At 44.7% G+C, this 15,698-nt stretch overlaps 1 protein-coding gene across 4 annotated transcripts in view; it reads left to right on the top strand.

The window, feature by feature from the left end:
- LOC138300782 (cGMP-dependent protein kinase 2-like) overlaps window positions 1-15,698 on the top strand; it is a 3,513,105-nt gene that overhangs the window by 1,812,114 nt on the left and 1,685,293 nt on the right. The window lies entirely within an intron of this gene.

The following is a 15,698-nucleotide window of genomic DNA, read 5'->3' as shown; positions in this document are numbered from 1 at the left end:
AGTCTGTTCCAGGTCTTGATCTGCCCGAAATGTCCAGCAAAGGGAATATCATGGCTTAGTGTTAGGAGGAACTCTCTATACTTCTGGGGGCCACCATTCTCATGGTTGCCCCTGGTTTGGGGTCCCTGGCCTCCGTGTGGAGAACTCCATCATCCCAATAAACATTGTGGGACCCAATGACATTCCTTTGTTCTCGCCTTGAGGCAGACTGCCTCAGGTCCTCAAGAGTGGGACACTATCTCTGTCCCTGATGCAATTCCTCTCTGGTGGGCCCACTTGGCTTTTACAGTTCTGCCAAGTCAGGCAGAGCTTGCTGGGGAAGGGGCTCTCCTTCAGAGGTCAGACCCTCCCCCCTCAGGCTTGGATTCCTCCTGACTCTCTGTACTTAATGGGGCTGGCAAGCCACACCGAGTTCCGTTTCTCTTCTTCTTGGAGGCTTGGCCCATTGTTCCAGGGTCCAAGTGTCCAGCACTTCCCTGTTGTGCTGCCTGTGACCTGGTCACAGCACTCACCCATTCAGGGAGGTCCAGCATCTGTGCATGGACGCTTCTTTCCACCTCTGACCATTTTATGCTTCTACATTCTACTGTGAGGGCAAGAGCTACTGCTACTTTCTTAGGGCCAGTCACACCCCCCTCCCCATTCCAGGCTCACCATGACCATGGAAGGGAGTTTGGTTCTGCTATCTGCATAAGTCACTTGGTGGCAGACACCAGATAAGACCTGTTCTGGAGAAACCAGCTTTTCTGTGACCATTGTCACTCTGGCTCCTGTATCTCTCAGAGCTTTCACCTCAGTCCAATTGACGGTAGGCTTCTGCCTATACCTCTCCATGCTGGGAGATAAGGTGGCCATAGTTGCAATGTCCACTCTACTCACAGACACTAAGGAGACCTCTGTTTACCCTGATACCAGCCCTGGGCCAAATTCCACCCACATATAGATAAATGGCTGGGGGCCTTTGAGAGTGCCCTCCAGATAAGGAGGATGAAGCCTCAATGATGATGTGTGTGCACCTACATTGGCAGGCATGGAGTCTAGGGGAAAATGGAATAATACTTAAAACGTGAACACTGTTGTGAGGCTATGCACACATGGCAGTCAGGGGGGTGGATGAATGGAGGCAAAATGCAAAAAAAAGATAATTAAAAACAATCTTAAAATTATAATAATAAAATAAAATAAAATAAAAACATTAAAAATGTTAAATAAAAAAATAAATAAAATAAACTTGAATGCTAGTATACCATGGGACTAATAGAAACCTCTCCTGCCACAGGCAGATATCAGATGATGCCTGAGCAGTCCCCGTCCTTTCTTCCTCCTACTTAGGCAGGCACCAATCCCATTAGAAGAGGAGCTGCTCAGAACTGGTTTGAAGTGACCACAGAGGTGGGGCTGCTCATTATTCTGGTGATACCTGTGGGTGGGCGCACAGACTCTTTACATGGGGAGAATGGTCTCATCATTTGGGATTTTAGTGGTAAGGCGTACTGTGGGATTATTTGCTGCAGACAAACAGGACCTGTGGCACAGTGGGTAAGGTTACACCTGAAAATCTTTGCTCTGAGAATGCTCTAAAACAAGAATTAGCAACTTTTTCAAGTTCAAGACATCTGGAGGACAGGGACAAACCTGTCAGGCTGATCCAATGACAATACAATGCTGTTGGGCGAAAGAGTCAGTTTTTGCACGCTCAGCGCTTCACAGCAGCAGCAAATCTGATTCAGAGGGACCTCGCAGGGAAGATATCTGGCCTTGTATAGCCCTCTTTGGCTACAGCCTGCAGCCTTGTCCCACTGAAGGAGGCAGAGTAACTAAATGAAAATGTTGAAATCCTGACCGAGTAAAGGGGCTAAAAGTGTCCGTCCAGTGAGGGGCCTTCTCTATTTGTGAAATTTAAGTGTCTCCTGCTGAGACTATGCAGGCAAAAACAACAACTTTACCTGAAGCGCATCCAACAGCAATGCAGCTCCCTCCGGTGAGCCCTCCTGAGCTACAGCCTGCTGCTTTGCCCTTCTTAAGATTTTTAGACTTCAATGTTTGAGACTTAAGGTCTAATTTATATGTTGTTGAAAGGGAACTCTGTTAGAATGGCAGTAGAATAGACTCCCCGCTAACACAGTTGTCTAAATCTGTTGAAGGCAGGCTTTATGTTTGGCCACAGTGGCGATAACTCCATCACTGCCCTGCCAAACTTCTCCCACAGCCTAATGGAGTAAATGACATTGGGGAATTAGCGATATATTCAACAGCCCAATTAGCTGTTTTTTTCCTGCCTGTCACCACCAGGTAAAAGACAGTAAAGAAGAAATAATGCCTCCCTTACCTTGGGAAGTGACTCTCATGGCGAGGAGGGCATTATCTTTTTTATTTTCAAGATGAAATTCCTCTTCTTAATTTTCATCTTGAAAATAAAAAATAAGAATGTTTGGTGCAAGGCTCTGTCATGTTGACTGAGATGTGCACCAAAATGTGAAAGTAATTGACAGAAACCAGTGTGACAGCGGTTTCTTCCAATGCTTTATAAATGACCGCAACTTGGCAGTCATTTATAAATTGGATGGGCGGCCCTTCTACCAGGGCAGTGGAGTAATTTACTCTGCCGCAGAATACCTGCCATCTGTCAGTTTTCCAATCAGGCTCTAAGTCCTAAGATAAAACCTCTGACTGGGGTAAATCTGGATCCTGTACCCCACATATGCTCCATTGTGGTCAACCTCAAATGATTCCTATGTCCCGGTCTACTGTGTCCAGTTTACCACTGTTAGCGCTTAAAGCTTTCTTTTGGCATTATTTTTATTTTAAATGTTAAAAATTCATATCTCCGATTCCCCTATAGGATTTTTGTTGTTTTGGTGTGATTTTATTTATTAAAATGTAATATTTTTTTCTAATTCAGTTTAGGGTTTTTATTCTGTTGTTGTTTTACTTTATCACTGTTTTGGTACTGCATAAATACTTTACAAATTGCCCTAAGTTAAGCCTGTCTGCTCTCTGCCATAGCCACCAGATGACTGAGCCCAGGTTAAATTAGTGACTTTGCAGGTTCACCCTGACATGGACTGTGATTAGTAGTCATGATTGGGAGTCACCACCTGGATTAATAACCCTGTTTCTTACACGTTCTTTCTTAGTACATTTGTAATCAAAACATGTCCTGTAGAACCTGCTAAGGCCTCTCTGGTATCCATTCTACAAATATGTGCCCTCTGCAAAAAGTGCTGTGAGAGCATCGTAGTCTTTCAGCTAAAGTGATGCTCATCAACATGCACAAGCATATAGTTATTTAACATGACATCATCATGGTCTGATGGAGGTAAAGTGTATGTGATCTGCTGTGAGACACCTACTCTCAGGTTATTTTGCATTTGCAGCCATTAAGGAAGGTAACTAACAGAAAGCTTTGAATAAATGTAACATGCACTCAGGGCATTTTGACTATGTCAATTTTTTATGCATATTCTTCCTCCTTTAAGAGATGCACATAACTGGTTTCATCAATCATTCTTAGTCTGGTCCTAGAGTACAGAATGTACCAAAGTGATCACTTGAAGCAATAGGCTGGCACAATTTCATGATGCTGTCCTTGATTAAAATATGCACTCTGCGTTTAATTTAGAAAACGCAGAGCATATTTAAGAGCCCCTAGAGCCTCCTTGCATCATATTAGTGTCACTTTTTATGCTAATGTGGCCCAACAAGGACACAATCCCTACACCAAATTTACAAAGTGGTGCAACACATGCATTGCGCCACTTTGTAACCCTTTGCGCTACATTATGCCTGCGCCAGGCATAATGTATGCAAAGGTGGCATTCCCCCAAATTGGGGGGTCTCAAAAAATGGTGCAAAGAAATCTAAGAGATTTCTTTGCATCATTTTTTACGCCACTTTTAACACCTACTCAGAGCAGGCATTAAAGGGAGGCACACCATTGATTACAATGGGCTTTGCAGGATTAGCGTCCAATTTTTTACTCTAATCCTGCAAAGCTCTGGACTAGTGTCAAATTATGACTCTAGGCCTCTAACTAACTACCGCCATGGTGCGCTGTAGTTTAAATATGGCACACACATGGTGCACCGCCACTTTTCTTAAATATGCTCCTACATTCTTTAACATCTTTGCACTGCGCATTTCTTCAATCTGCCCTACTTGTTGGTAGAGAAGGCTACTTGAGGAGGAATTGTCTGAACATGAACAAGCAGAGGTAGGGAAAAGGGTAAATGACAGACAGCGTCCGAACGCAATAGAGAGATTTCAACCTCTGCTTTCGATAAATACACCGTAATAAAGTCGCGTTATCTTTAGCAGAAGCTCGGTCATCAACTGTTCACGTCCAAATGGTAGACATATAAGAGACCTAGACAAGCAAGAAAAACAAGACGAGATCGCAATGTTAAGAGTAAACTATATCGGAGATCTTTTATCATTTATCAAGTGTCGGAATTTTTAACTACATCCGAATTGTTGGAAATGTTAAATTAACAGTCTTGCATACAATTCAGGAAGGACTCCACAACTATCAGATTAGACAAACTTTTGTCCTGTGAAACACGTCAACCGTCTTTGTAATACAAAAAAGTATAACGACGTCATATCAAGATAGATGTCCTGAGATCCAATGTAAAAACAGGTAGGGCAAATAAATCGCATTTTATCCATGATAGATCTGATTTCAGGATGTGGAGGTGCATACGTATTTTGCTAGCTTATCCACAGTGTGTAGTAAATCATAATGGATATTTTAGACTGTATTAGGAAGTATTACAACTGAAAATGAAAGATAAAAAAACTGAAGAATGTAAGCGAGAGGAAAAAAATAGGGGGCATATTTAAGAGCCGTAGCACCATTCTAACGCCACATTAGCATCATTTTTTGATGCTAATGTGTTCTTAGAAGGCCGAAAGCGTCATGCCATATTTACAAAGTAGCGCAATGCATGCATTGTGCAGCTTTGTAACCCTTTGCGCTACATTATGCCTGCACCAGGCATATTGTATACAAAGGGGGCGTTCCCCCGTTAGGGAGGTGGGGCAAAAAATGGCGCAAGGAAATCTAACAGATTTCTTTGCATCATTTTGTTTCGCCACTTTTAATGCCTGCTCAGAGCAGGCGTTAAAAGGGGACATACCACTGAATACAATGGGTCCCTATGTACTCTGCAGCAGAAACGCCAAAATGTTGGTGTTACCCCTGCAGAGTACATCAATAGCATCTAAAAAATGATGGTATTGCTCCCTACCCTGCGCCATGGTGCGCCATTTTTTAATTATGGCGCACACATGGTGGCGGAAGGAGGCGCAAGAAAAGTGGCACTGCACTGTGTGCAGCACCACTTTTCTTAAATATGCCCCTAGGTATTTCTCCTTAATGCAGGAACTCCTAACTAAAATTAGTCGAAGACACTGCAGCTGCTAAGAAGACACAATATACTTAAGTTTTAAAAACTTCACAACTATGACTAGAATGCTTGGAACACAGTGAAGTAAAATACATGCTAAACACCTCATCTAGGAATAGCACATAATCTGTAAAGCAACTATCAGCGTGCTACTTACAACACATTTCTGATATATCAAGCAAACCAAAAATGTTTCAAAATAATTTCTGGATTCACTGACTAAGACTACATTTCAAACTGAGTATACTACTCTCAGGAACTCTGCAACTCAATTGGCAACTCTCTTACATGTAAAGTCTGAAAACATAATTTCGAGCCTAAGGCAAGCACGTCTGCTGCACTGCGCCCTGCACCAGGACCCCTGCCCAATTTCTGTCTCTTATTCAATTGAAAGATGTAGATAAGCATGTATTATGTAATGTTTTTAAATTAAATCAGATGCAGATTAATTATGCCTGTGACCTGTTAATATGTGTGCCAGTTAGAACTAGCACAAGGTGCCCCCAGTCGAGTAGGCATCATTCACAGGCCCCCTTTGGTTCTTAAGCTGAACTGCTTATTGCTGAATAAACACTTGGCAATTAAACAAAAACATAAGCTGTTTGAGTACTTGGACTCACATGTCCCCGATATGTTCTTCCTAACGGAATCCTGGGGGGACAACTTTTCTGACGCTGATCTAGCTGCTGGTCTTCCTGCTGGCCATATTATCAATAGGCTAGATCAAGAGGGAAAACAGGGAGGAGGACTAGCAACAATTTACAGGGACTGCTTTGAAATTATTACTAAGCCAGTCAAAATAGCAGATTGCACAGCCCCTCCTTGTATTGTAAATTGGATTGTAACTCAAGGTTTTACGGCTTTCTGGTCTACAGACCCCCTGTTCCTAAAATGAAATCTGTGGAAGCCCTTAGTGACTTTCTCAATGCAAGCATATATTATCTAAATTTTAATAAAAGAAGGGATTTTAATTTACACCTGGAAGATGTATCTAATAAGGAATCTAAATTGCTGATTGGCAACCTGAATGGATTTGACTTGAAATTGCTGATAAACACACCTACAAATATTGCGGGTCACGCTCTTGACGGAATTTTTTCAAATCACCCAGACCTACAAAAGAAGGATTCCCTTCCTGTTATCTCTCAAATCACATGATGGTGAGATTTAGTATTGGGATTAAACCTAGGACTAGGATGAATAAAAACGCTAGTTAGGTAAAAACCTTCAGAGCCTGGAGTAAAGTTAACAAGAAATAATTATCAGAGATCTTAGAGGCACCAGAATAACCCATACCTGGTGATCCTAATGAAGCTGCAGATAGTTGTTTTAATTTGATTAATGAGGCAGCAAATCAGTTGGCCCCCATTAGGTTGGTGAAAAGCCATAGAACTTGTCCAACTACCCCTTGGTACTCATGTATGCTTAAGGAACTGAAAAGGACATGTCTGCAACAAGAAACAGTTTAGAGGAGTAATTACTCCATAGAAGAAAGAATGAAATGCAAATTGGTCATTCAGGAGTATAAATCAAGGATCAAGGTGGAAAAGACCAATTATTTCACTGAAAAGATCAAACTCCCCCAATTTCCCTAGGGAACTATTCCAAACTTTATAGTTGCTTTTGCGTCCCCTTAATTTCCATCTCGATAACCCTCAGTGAACAGCTGTGTGACGAATTGGCAGATTTTTTCCGTAAAAAGGTAGAGGCTGTTTATGACGCGCTTAACGTCAGTCAAAGGGCTAACTGCTCATCTGTAGAGGATTTTCCCCTAGATAATAAGCATTCAGTACTCCATCATTTTCCACTTTTAACACCAAACGAGTGGTTGAAATATTAATGATCACTAAATCAGGTGCCCCAGCAGACCTGTGTCCCTCTAAATTGTTGCATGAGATTCAGGAATGTATTGCCATGCCGCTTACCACATTGCTGAATAAGATCAATTGGGCTGGTAGTTTTCCTAAAAAGTGGAAAGAGGTGTCTATTCACCTGCTACTAAAAAAAAAAAAAAAGACTTTAAATCTGAATAAATAGAAGAATTATTGTCCGATTTCTCGGCTCCCCATTTCAGCTAGTATTCTAGAGAGATACTTAAACATCTCGATTTCCAAATTTATGGACCAAAATGAGATTCTGGATGAAGCCCAGTTTTGGTTCTGAAAAGCACACAGTACGGAATTGGCCTTGGTAGTAGCCACTGAGGAGATTCAGGATATCATGGACAAAGGTGGAAAGTCTGTGGTGGTCCTTTTAGACCTATCTGCAGCCTTTGACACTGTCAGCCACCCAGTCCTTAAACAACTCAACAAACTTTAATTTAAGTCTCTGATCTCTTCAAACTAAACAAGCTAATCTCAGAAAAATAGAGATGATTCTGCGCTGGCATTGCAATCTGTGACAACCTCAAGAACACTATAGGTTCATGTGTCACTGCACTCTTCTTGCTCAACTTGTTATCAGCCTTTGACACTGTTACTTGTCAACTACTACCCAAAAGATTTAGTAGCACAGGAATTGAAGGCATAGTTCTTAAATGGATTAAAATATGAGTCCAAATTTTCGCCCTTCATCCTTTCTGCTCACCACCATTCAACTATCAGTTAGGTGTCACAAAGGCTGCTTTACTTATCAATCCCTCCCTGTTTCCTATGCATGACCATTTTGACCTAGGTAATTTGGCCCTCACCAAATACCTCCAATGAAGTAAGGAACCTGTGCATGACCAAAGACTCCAACATCAGGTTAACCATGTTGCCAAAACTACCTTATTTGCAAAGAGAATGCTATGGAGATTTTCCCTCACATTAGTTCTTAATTTAAAAATAGGACCATAACCCACATTTATCGTAGGAGAATGCTGCCATTCCCACCACCAGTGTGTCCACATCCACCATTGGTGTCACCCACTACCCGCATTCACATTGCTCTCCAATGCTCTCCTATCCCCTTGCAAGTTATTCAGTTCAAGGATCCAAAATATGTGTGATGGGTGCTTTAATATTTCGTTTCATAACCAATTCACCACTTACATATCTGATAAAGAAAAAACTAAATAGAGAACATATCTTCCCTTTTAAATAAACTATGCCAAAGCTAGCATCATAGATCAGTGGTGATGGGTAATCTTTGAAAGAGGTGAGTAATGATATTCTACATGGATTTCAGAGTGTGAGCAAAACAAGTGAACCAAACTTCTTTAACAAGGGTTATCCTCCTGAGTAAATGCTGCAAAAAATGGTTCAGCAGTTTATTTAACAGTATAGATTAAGGCCCTCATTATGACATTGGCGGTAAAAGCCGCTTACGGCCGTGCAGAAGACCGCCACCACACTGCCGCAGAATTCCGCCACAGCTATTATGACCCACAGTTCGGAATCCTCCAAAATTCAGACACCCACACAAGTCCGCCACACCAAAGGTCAGTGATAAACTGGCGATAACAAAACCTCCACCGTCACGCCAACAGAAATCCGCCCACACTATCACGACCCACGAATCCACGTGGTGGTCTTTCAACCGCGGTATTCCATTGGCGGTACACACCACCGCGCTCAAAATACACACACATTTACAAAACACAACCACATTGGACAATTCGAAATACACACACCTGATACACATACACACACCACTCCCACACACTCAATACAATATAAAACACACACCCACATCACTCACAAACCCTTACGGCCATAAATCACAAACGAAAGCCAGAGAGAGACACCACCATCAACAACACTAGCATCCACAGGCACACAACACCATCACCCACATAACTTCCACGCACCTCACACAACACACCACTACATATCAGCACACTTATCATCCCACACACCACCCCACACATCTCCTACACCACCCCATGGCACGGCAAAGACACCCCAGGTTCTCGGAGGAGGAGCTCAGGGTCATGGTGGAGGAAATCGTCCGGGTAGAGCCACAGCTATTTGGAGCACAGGTGCAGCACACCTCCATTGCAAGGAAGATGGAGTTATGGCGAAGAACAGTGGACAGGGTCAACGCAGTGGGACAGCACCCAAGAAATCGGGAGGACATCAGGAAGAGGTGGAACGACCTACGGGGGAAGGTGCCTTCCGTGGTCGCCAGACACTACCTGGCGGTTTAGCGGACTGGCGGCAGACCCCCACCTCCTCCCCCACAACTAACAACATGGGAGGAGTAGGTCTTGACGATTCTGCATCCTGAGGGTCTCGCAGGAGTAGGTGGAGGAATGGACTCTGGTAAGTCAAAGCTTTACTATTACATCCCCCACCCTACCTGCATGCCAGAACATACCCCCACCCTCACCCCCATCACTCCTACTCCTCACAAATGTCCCACTATCACAAACCACCCATCCCAACACCAAGCCCTGCATGCAACAACAAAGCATGGACACCCATCACTAAAGCATGCCCACTGCACATACCCATACACCCCCTTAAACCATCATCACACAAGGTCCCACACAGGAATGCTAGCACTGGGATACACGTTCACCCACCCATTGCACACTTTGACACACACAGATGCAATAACCATGCTTTTATACTCCTGCAGGACCCCTAGCAAACGTCAACGGACAGGAGGGTCCACACATGTCCACACCACCGACAGAAGAGGCCCACAGTGATGACAGCACCTCTGTCCATTTGGATCTAGATGACCAGCCCGGCCCATCGGGGACCTCGGGACAGTCGGTTCCCCACACCCAGTCACAGGCCACTACAGAGCTTCCCCCCGCTGAAAACACCAGCACAGCACCCACCCAGCGGGCCCATACCTCCGTCCCCAGGACACATCAATCAGCAGTGTGTCCACCAGTACAGGGAACCCAGGCTAACCTTGAGAGACTGTGGGTTTGCACTACCCAGGATTGATCAGTGGACAACCCACCCACTGTAGAGACTTGAGAGATTGTGGCTTTGCACTCCCCAGGGTGGAACAGTGGGCAACCCACCCACTGTAGTGACTTGAGAGACTGAGGCTTTGCACTCCCCATGATTGAACAGTGGGCAACCCACCCACTGTGGAGACTTGAGAGACTGTAGCTTTGCACTCCCCAGGATGGAACAGTGGGCAAGCCACCCACTGTAGAGACTTGAGAGACTGTGGCTTTGCAATCCCCAGGATGGAACAGTGGGCAAACCACCCACTGTAGAGACTTGGGAGACTTGAGAGACTGTGGCTTTGCACTCCCCAGGATGGAACAGTGGGCAAGCCACCCACTGTAGAGACTTGAGAGGCTGTGGCTTTGCACTCCCCAGGATTGAACAGTGGGCATGTGGCCCCCTCGTGGATTTGGAGTCGTGCACTGAACCGGCTGAGGTGCCCCCACTTTCCCTCCCCCTGAGGTGCCTGTTTAATTGCTCTATGATGCCCCGGCCTTGTTCTCCCCATCATGGTCGGGGATCTTGTGTGGGCCTCGCCCATACTGTGTGGGCCCAGTGTTCCACGGACTTAATTGGAGCACTACCTGGACTACTATGCTTGGTATATATTTTGTAAATGGTGTATATTTATATATATATTTTTGCCTACTTGATTTTAATATATTACAATGGTTACACTCATTTTCTATTGTCTTTGCATTCTTCCGGGGGGGTTGGGGGGTGTAACTGTGATGTATTAATATGCATTAGTGTGTGTGTTGTCATGGGTGAGGGTGGGGGTGTTGCGTGTGTGTCCCTGTCTTTTCCCTCCCCCCTCCCCTGTGTCGTAGGTGCAGTACTCACTGTGGTCTTTGCCGCCGGCGTAAGTGCTCCTGGTAGAGGAGCAGGAAGACTATCGCAGGTAGAATTTGGAGTTCCGGGTCCATGGTGTCCTCGTTCCTCGTGGTGTGTGTAGAGGTGAGCGTTTTCCCTTCGGAATTCCTGTTTCCACCGTGTTTTTATCCGCGGTGAATCCGCCCCGGAAAAGGTGGCGGATTGGTGGGTTGTAATAGTGTGGGTGGTACATTGTCCTCCGCCTGCCTGTTGGCGGTGACCGCCGCGCTGCTTGTTTGTACCGCCTTGGCGGTCGGAGTGTTAAAGTGGCTGTCTTTGTTGGCGGTTTCCGCCACGGTCGTAATTGCACATTTTTTACCGCCGGCCTGTTGGCGGTCTTACCGCCGCTTTAACACCGTCCCCCAGGGTTGTAATGACCACGTAAATTATTTGTTCTAAACTCATGAAAGTCATTTCATAGAGGGATTTTCACATAAGCAGCAACACAGTTGTTGGGTGACGGTACATGATACCCCCAAATCCTCCTAGAATGTCAGTTATAGTCCCTTTACTCAATATCCACAATTTAGGTTTTCCTGTACAAAATTATAGGATTTTTTAACTTTGCTTTTCAGAGTCTGCTAATCATGACTAGGATATCTAAAATGAACGCTATTAGACCTTTCAGACTTAGGGTGGTCTTCATTCCAACGTTTAGCCTTCCTCCTCCATTTTTCTGAACACTTTTGCTGGTATTAGAACTCTGTGCACATTGCCACTGGTAAACAGTGCTAAAGTGCTTGTGCTCTCCGCTTCAAAACATGGTAATATTGGCTTAATATTAAAACATGATGATTTTGGTTGATCCCCAATTAGCACATTTAATTTATTTATAATTCCCTAGAAAAGTGCAACTTAGGTGCCTAGGGCCTGAAATTAAATGCTACTAGTGGGCCTGCTGCACTGATTGTGCCACAGTGGCGGCTGGCACCCTAAAACCTAAAAAATTTGGGGGAGGGCAACCCCAAATAGTTAGGCAGTGCCTGGTAAAAGCCAAAGCTGTCAGTCATGGCTAGTTATAAACATAGTTTATAATGAACCATACTGAGAACTTTGGTGTTGAGGCTGAAGGCAGTGCCAGTCTTACAGTACATCAGTGGGTTCAAAATAATTAAATACACATGTATTGAGCAACTGCATGCACTGACTCAGCTCAGGTCCTCCTGTTTCAGTCCCTTTGCACCTGACTGGTCTGCAGGCTGCAGCAGTTCTCACCAACTAATCTGAACGCCGCTCTCATGCTGCTGATAATGTTAGCAGCATAAGAGCAGTGCCAGTATTGGTTGGACTGGGCTGCCCCAACGCTCCTGTAGGCACTGAGGGCCTGTGCCTGCTCTCCACCAAACAGTCTTAGACAGCTAAGTAGAGAGGTTTACACTGCGCATGTCAGGTTGGCCATTGCATGACAGCTGGCCAAAGTGATATGTACACTGTGAACTGGCGGAGTGAGCACCACTCCCCTGCTGCCTATCAGCAGCAGTGGCCCACCCCCGAAAGACGGCTTGGGCTAGAGAAAGGGAAACATTTTAATAAATTCACTTTATTACCAGTTTATTTTTCACCTTTTGTGGCACTAGCAGCAGGGGTGCGATGTTCCTCTGCCCTAATGGCGGGCCCTCCGCTGTTGTGCCATACACTTAAGTAGCTTATTAAGCATGTCTCAGGCCTGCCACTGCAGAGGCTTTGTGTGCAATTTAAACTGGAGTTTCAACCTGGCAAAAACAACCTTTTACAAGGTCCAAACCTTTATCTTTGATACATATAGGTCATCTAGGGTAGGCCCTGGACAGCCCAGAGGGCAAGGTGCAATGTATTTAATGAGGAGGACATATACATTTTAAGTTTTACATGTACTGGTAGTAAGACCCTCTAAATTCATTTTTCACTACTGCAAGGCCTATCTCTCCTACAGGATAACACTGGAGTTACAGTATTACACTTTATAAGTGTCATTTCCAAATTGAAGCAGGTAACCATTTCATGCTTAGTGTCTCTGGAATTGTAACCACAAATCCTAACATGAAGCTGGATTTAAAAATACAATTTTGAAAAATCCACTTTTAGAAAGTTGGCATTTTTCTTGCCTTAGCTACTTGGTGCCTGCAGCCTGTCTTGGTCACATGAGGGGGTGTTGTTGACAGTTGGGCTTTGCACATTCCTCTTCGACAGCCACACACAATGGGGAGCTTAGGTGTGACTAGATGGGACATCACAGGCAGGCTGGGAAGGAATAGGCTATGCTCTGCCTCCACACAAAGGGCTGCATACTTCCTGTGGTTAGTCTGGAGAGAGGGCCAGAAAGGCAGGGCACTTGTGCACTTCAAATATATGCCCCTAGAAGCTTAGGAGCTTTTCCCCACTTCGGAGGCACAACTGGGGATACATACTGGATCTCATATACCAACTCTTCAGTACACTTCTGGACTTGTGGATACTCTGTCAGGACGAAGGACTGCTGTGCTGCTGAGGAGCTGCCACTCCGCTGCACTGCTACTTTGAAGGAATGCTGCCCTGCTGTGCTGACCTGTTGCCACCTGCCCTCTGGGTGAGAAGGACTAGACCTCCATCTCTTGAACCCAGAACCCAGAGTGACTTCAAGTCCTAGTTGGCTGACCTCCTGATCTGAAGCCTTATGGACACAAGGCTTCCAGCAACCTTGCACCTGCACCATAGCATCTGCGAATCTACCCTGCCAAGTGGAGCCACCCCAGTCTTGGACCCTTGTAAGTGGGCTTAAGGTGCTCTGACAGACCCTGTGGATTCAGTGGAACCAAAGCATCTCCTCTGCTGCACGTTGAAACCCAAGCAGAACCTATGCATCTCGCTGATGCATGGATTGAACCCATCACAAACAACATCATCACCTTTGCAGCCCTACTGGAAGCACCACTGTGTGGTGCATCCTCAGTGCAGGCTCTAGCATCCCTCATCAACGGTATCTTTGAAGTCCCCAGACACCACACTGAAGCTGCGCGGCTCCTCAGAACCAATGCATCACCCCAACTGCACATCGCATCCTCAACATCAGACTTAGCATCGCAAGCTCTGTCTACAAGATCCTTGATGAAGACACAAGGAATCACATCACAGCCTCACCACATCTTGGATCTGACACATCGCTTCAGCTGCGCAATGCATCTTCAACATGGATCCTCACAAGGCTCTGCAAACAGGTATTTAAGGTACTTTGTTCGGCAAGCCTAAATGGGTACTGTAGTCAGCCCGCGCACCATTGCTAGTGACTTTGTCTCTATCTGGTGCGACTAGATATCCACAGTTGGCACTTTTTGCTTTTTTGTGCTATTTTCACTAACATCTCTGGTTCTACTGATCGGATTTTTGTCTTTTTGGTCTTGTTTTATTTATTAAAGAAAGTTCTATCTTTCTGACTTGCTGCAGGATCCTTTTTCTGTTCTGTTTTCCATTTTATTAATGCTTGAAGTGTTGCAAAAATACTTCACACAATGCCGCTAATTTAATCCTGCTCTATGCCTGGCTACCGGAGGGATGAGCACAGGTTAATTTTAAGGTTGGCTCATGCCTCACCCTGACAAGAATTGTGGTTGCGCTTGACCAGGGCTCACGTCTTAGTCAACCAACAACTCAATTTCTTAAAGACCCTTTTAGAATATCATGCAATCCACACATGTGGTACATTGTATCAAGTTATAAATTTAGGTTAAGGTGGCCCATGTTTATTCCCCATCTTGAAAGGTTACTTCTTTCATGGCTTCTTGAGGTGCTCTCATCAAATTAAGGTCATTTTCTGTTCCTGTTTTGCACAGATCTCCATGAAGACTTTACTTTGCCAGGTTATATTTGGTTGCATACTAAAAAACTCACTCTCCTGCATCAATGACTTCTGCATCTGCATGGATGTTGGAATTAGGGGTGTACAAAACTGCGGAATTGCATTTTGCGTCATTATATGAAATTACTGTAAAATTACACAAAATTTTGAATGATTACGAGAAATGCACCAGGGCACTGCACATTATAAAACTGACAGGCAAGATACATTTTGCATCAAAAACATAGATCAAATGGCAGTCCGTATTGCTCAAGTCTGTGCCCATTTTGTTTTACTCTAGTCTAGTCCTGCCCAGCTATCCCTCATGTTTTCAGATCCTTAGGTCCGTCCATCTCTGTCACCCCATTCTAATCCACCTCTTTTTAGCTTTATGTTCACATTTTGTTAGTTTGTCAGTGCCCCTGTGTGTTTATTTTAACTGTTTGCTCCTTTTTTCAGAGGTATCCCCAGTTCACTGTTCTGAGCTATGCTAAATGTGGGCAGGAATCACTGCTGTCTCTGAATCCTGCACATCCTCTAGGCGATGGCTTAGAGAGGGGGGTAATGCCTGATCACATTATTAGCGAGGCAGAGGAATCACGGCTAATTTTGTTTGCACAGCACAACCCCCTCCTCCTGTTTGGAGCAAGCTTCAGGGCTCAGAATCTGCGGTGGGGAAGAATGCAGCACAACGTGTGCTGCCACACTGGGGCCAACCCCATCAGCTGCTGC

The sequence above is a fragment of the Pleurodeles waltl genome, chromosome 6 (assembly GCF_031143425.1).
Source record: "Pleurodeles waltl isolate 20211129_DDA chromosome 6, aPleWal1.hap1.20221129, whole genome shotgun sequence".
NCBI classification, from domain to species: Eukaryota; Metazoa; Chordata; class Amphibia; order Caudata; family Salamandridae; genus Pleurodeles; species Pleurodeles waltl.
The sequence above is the reverse complement of the archived record's forward strand: the minus strand, read 5'-3'. Positions and strand labels throughout refer to the sequence as shown.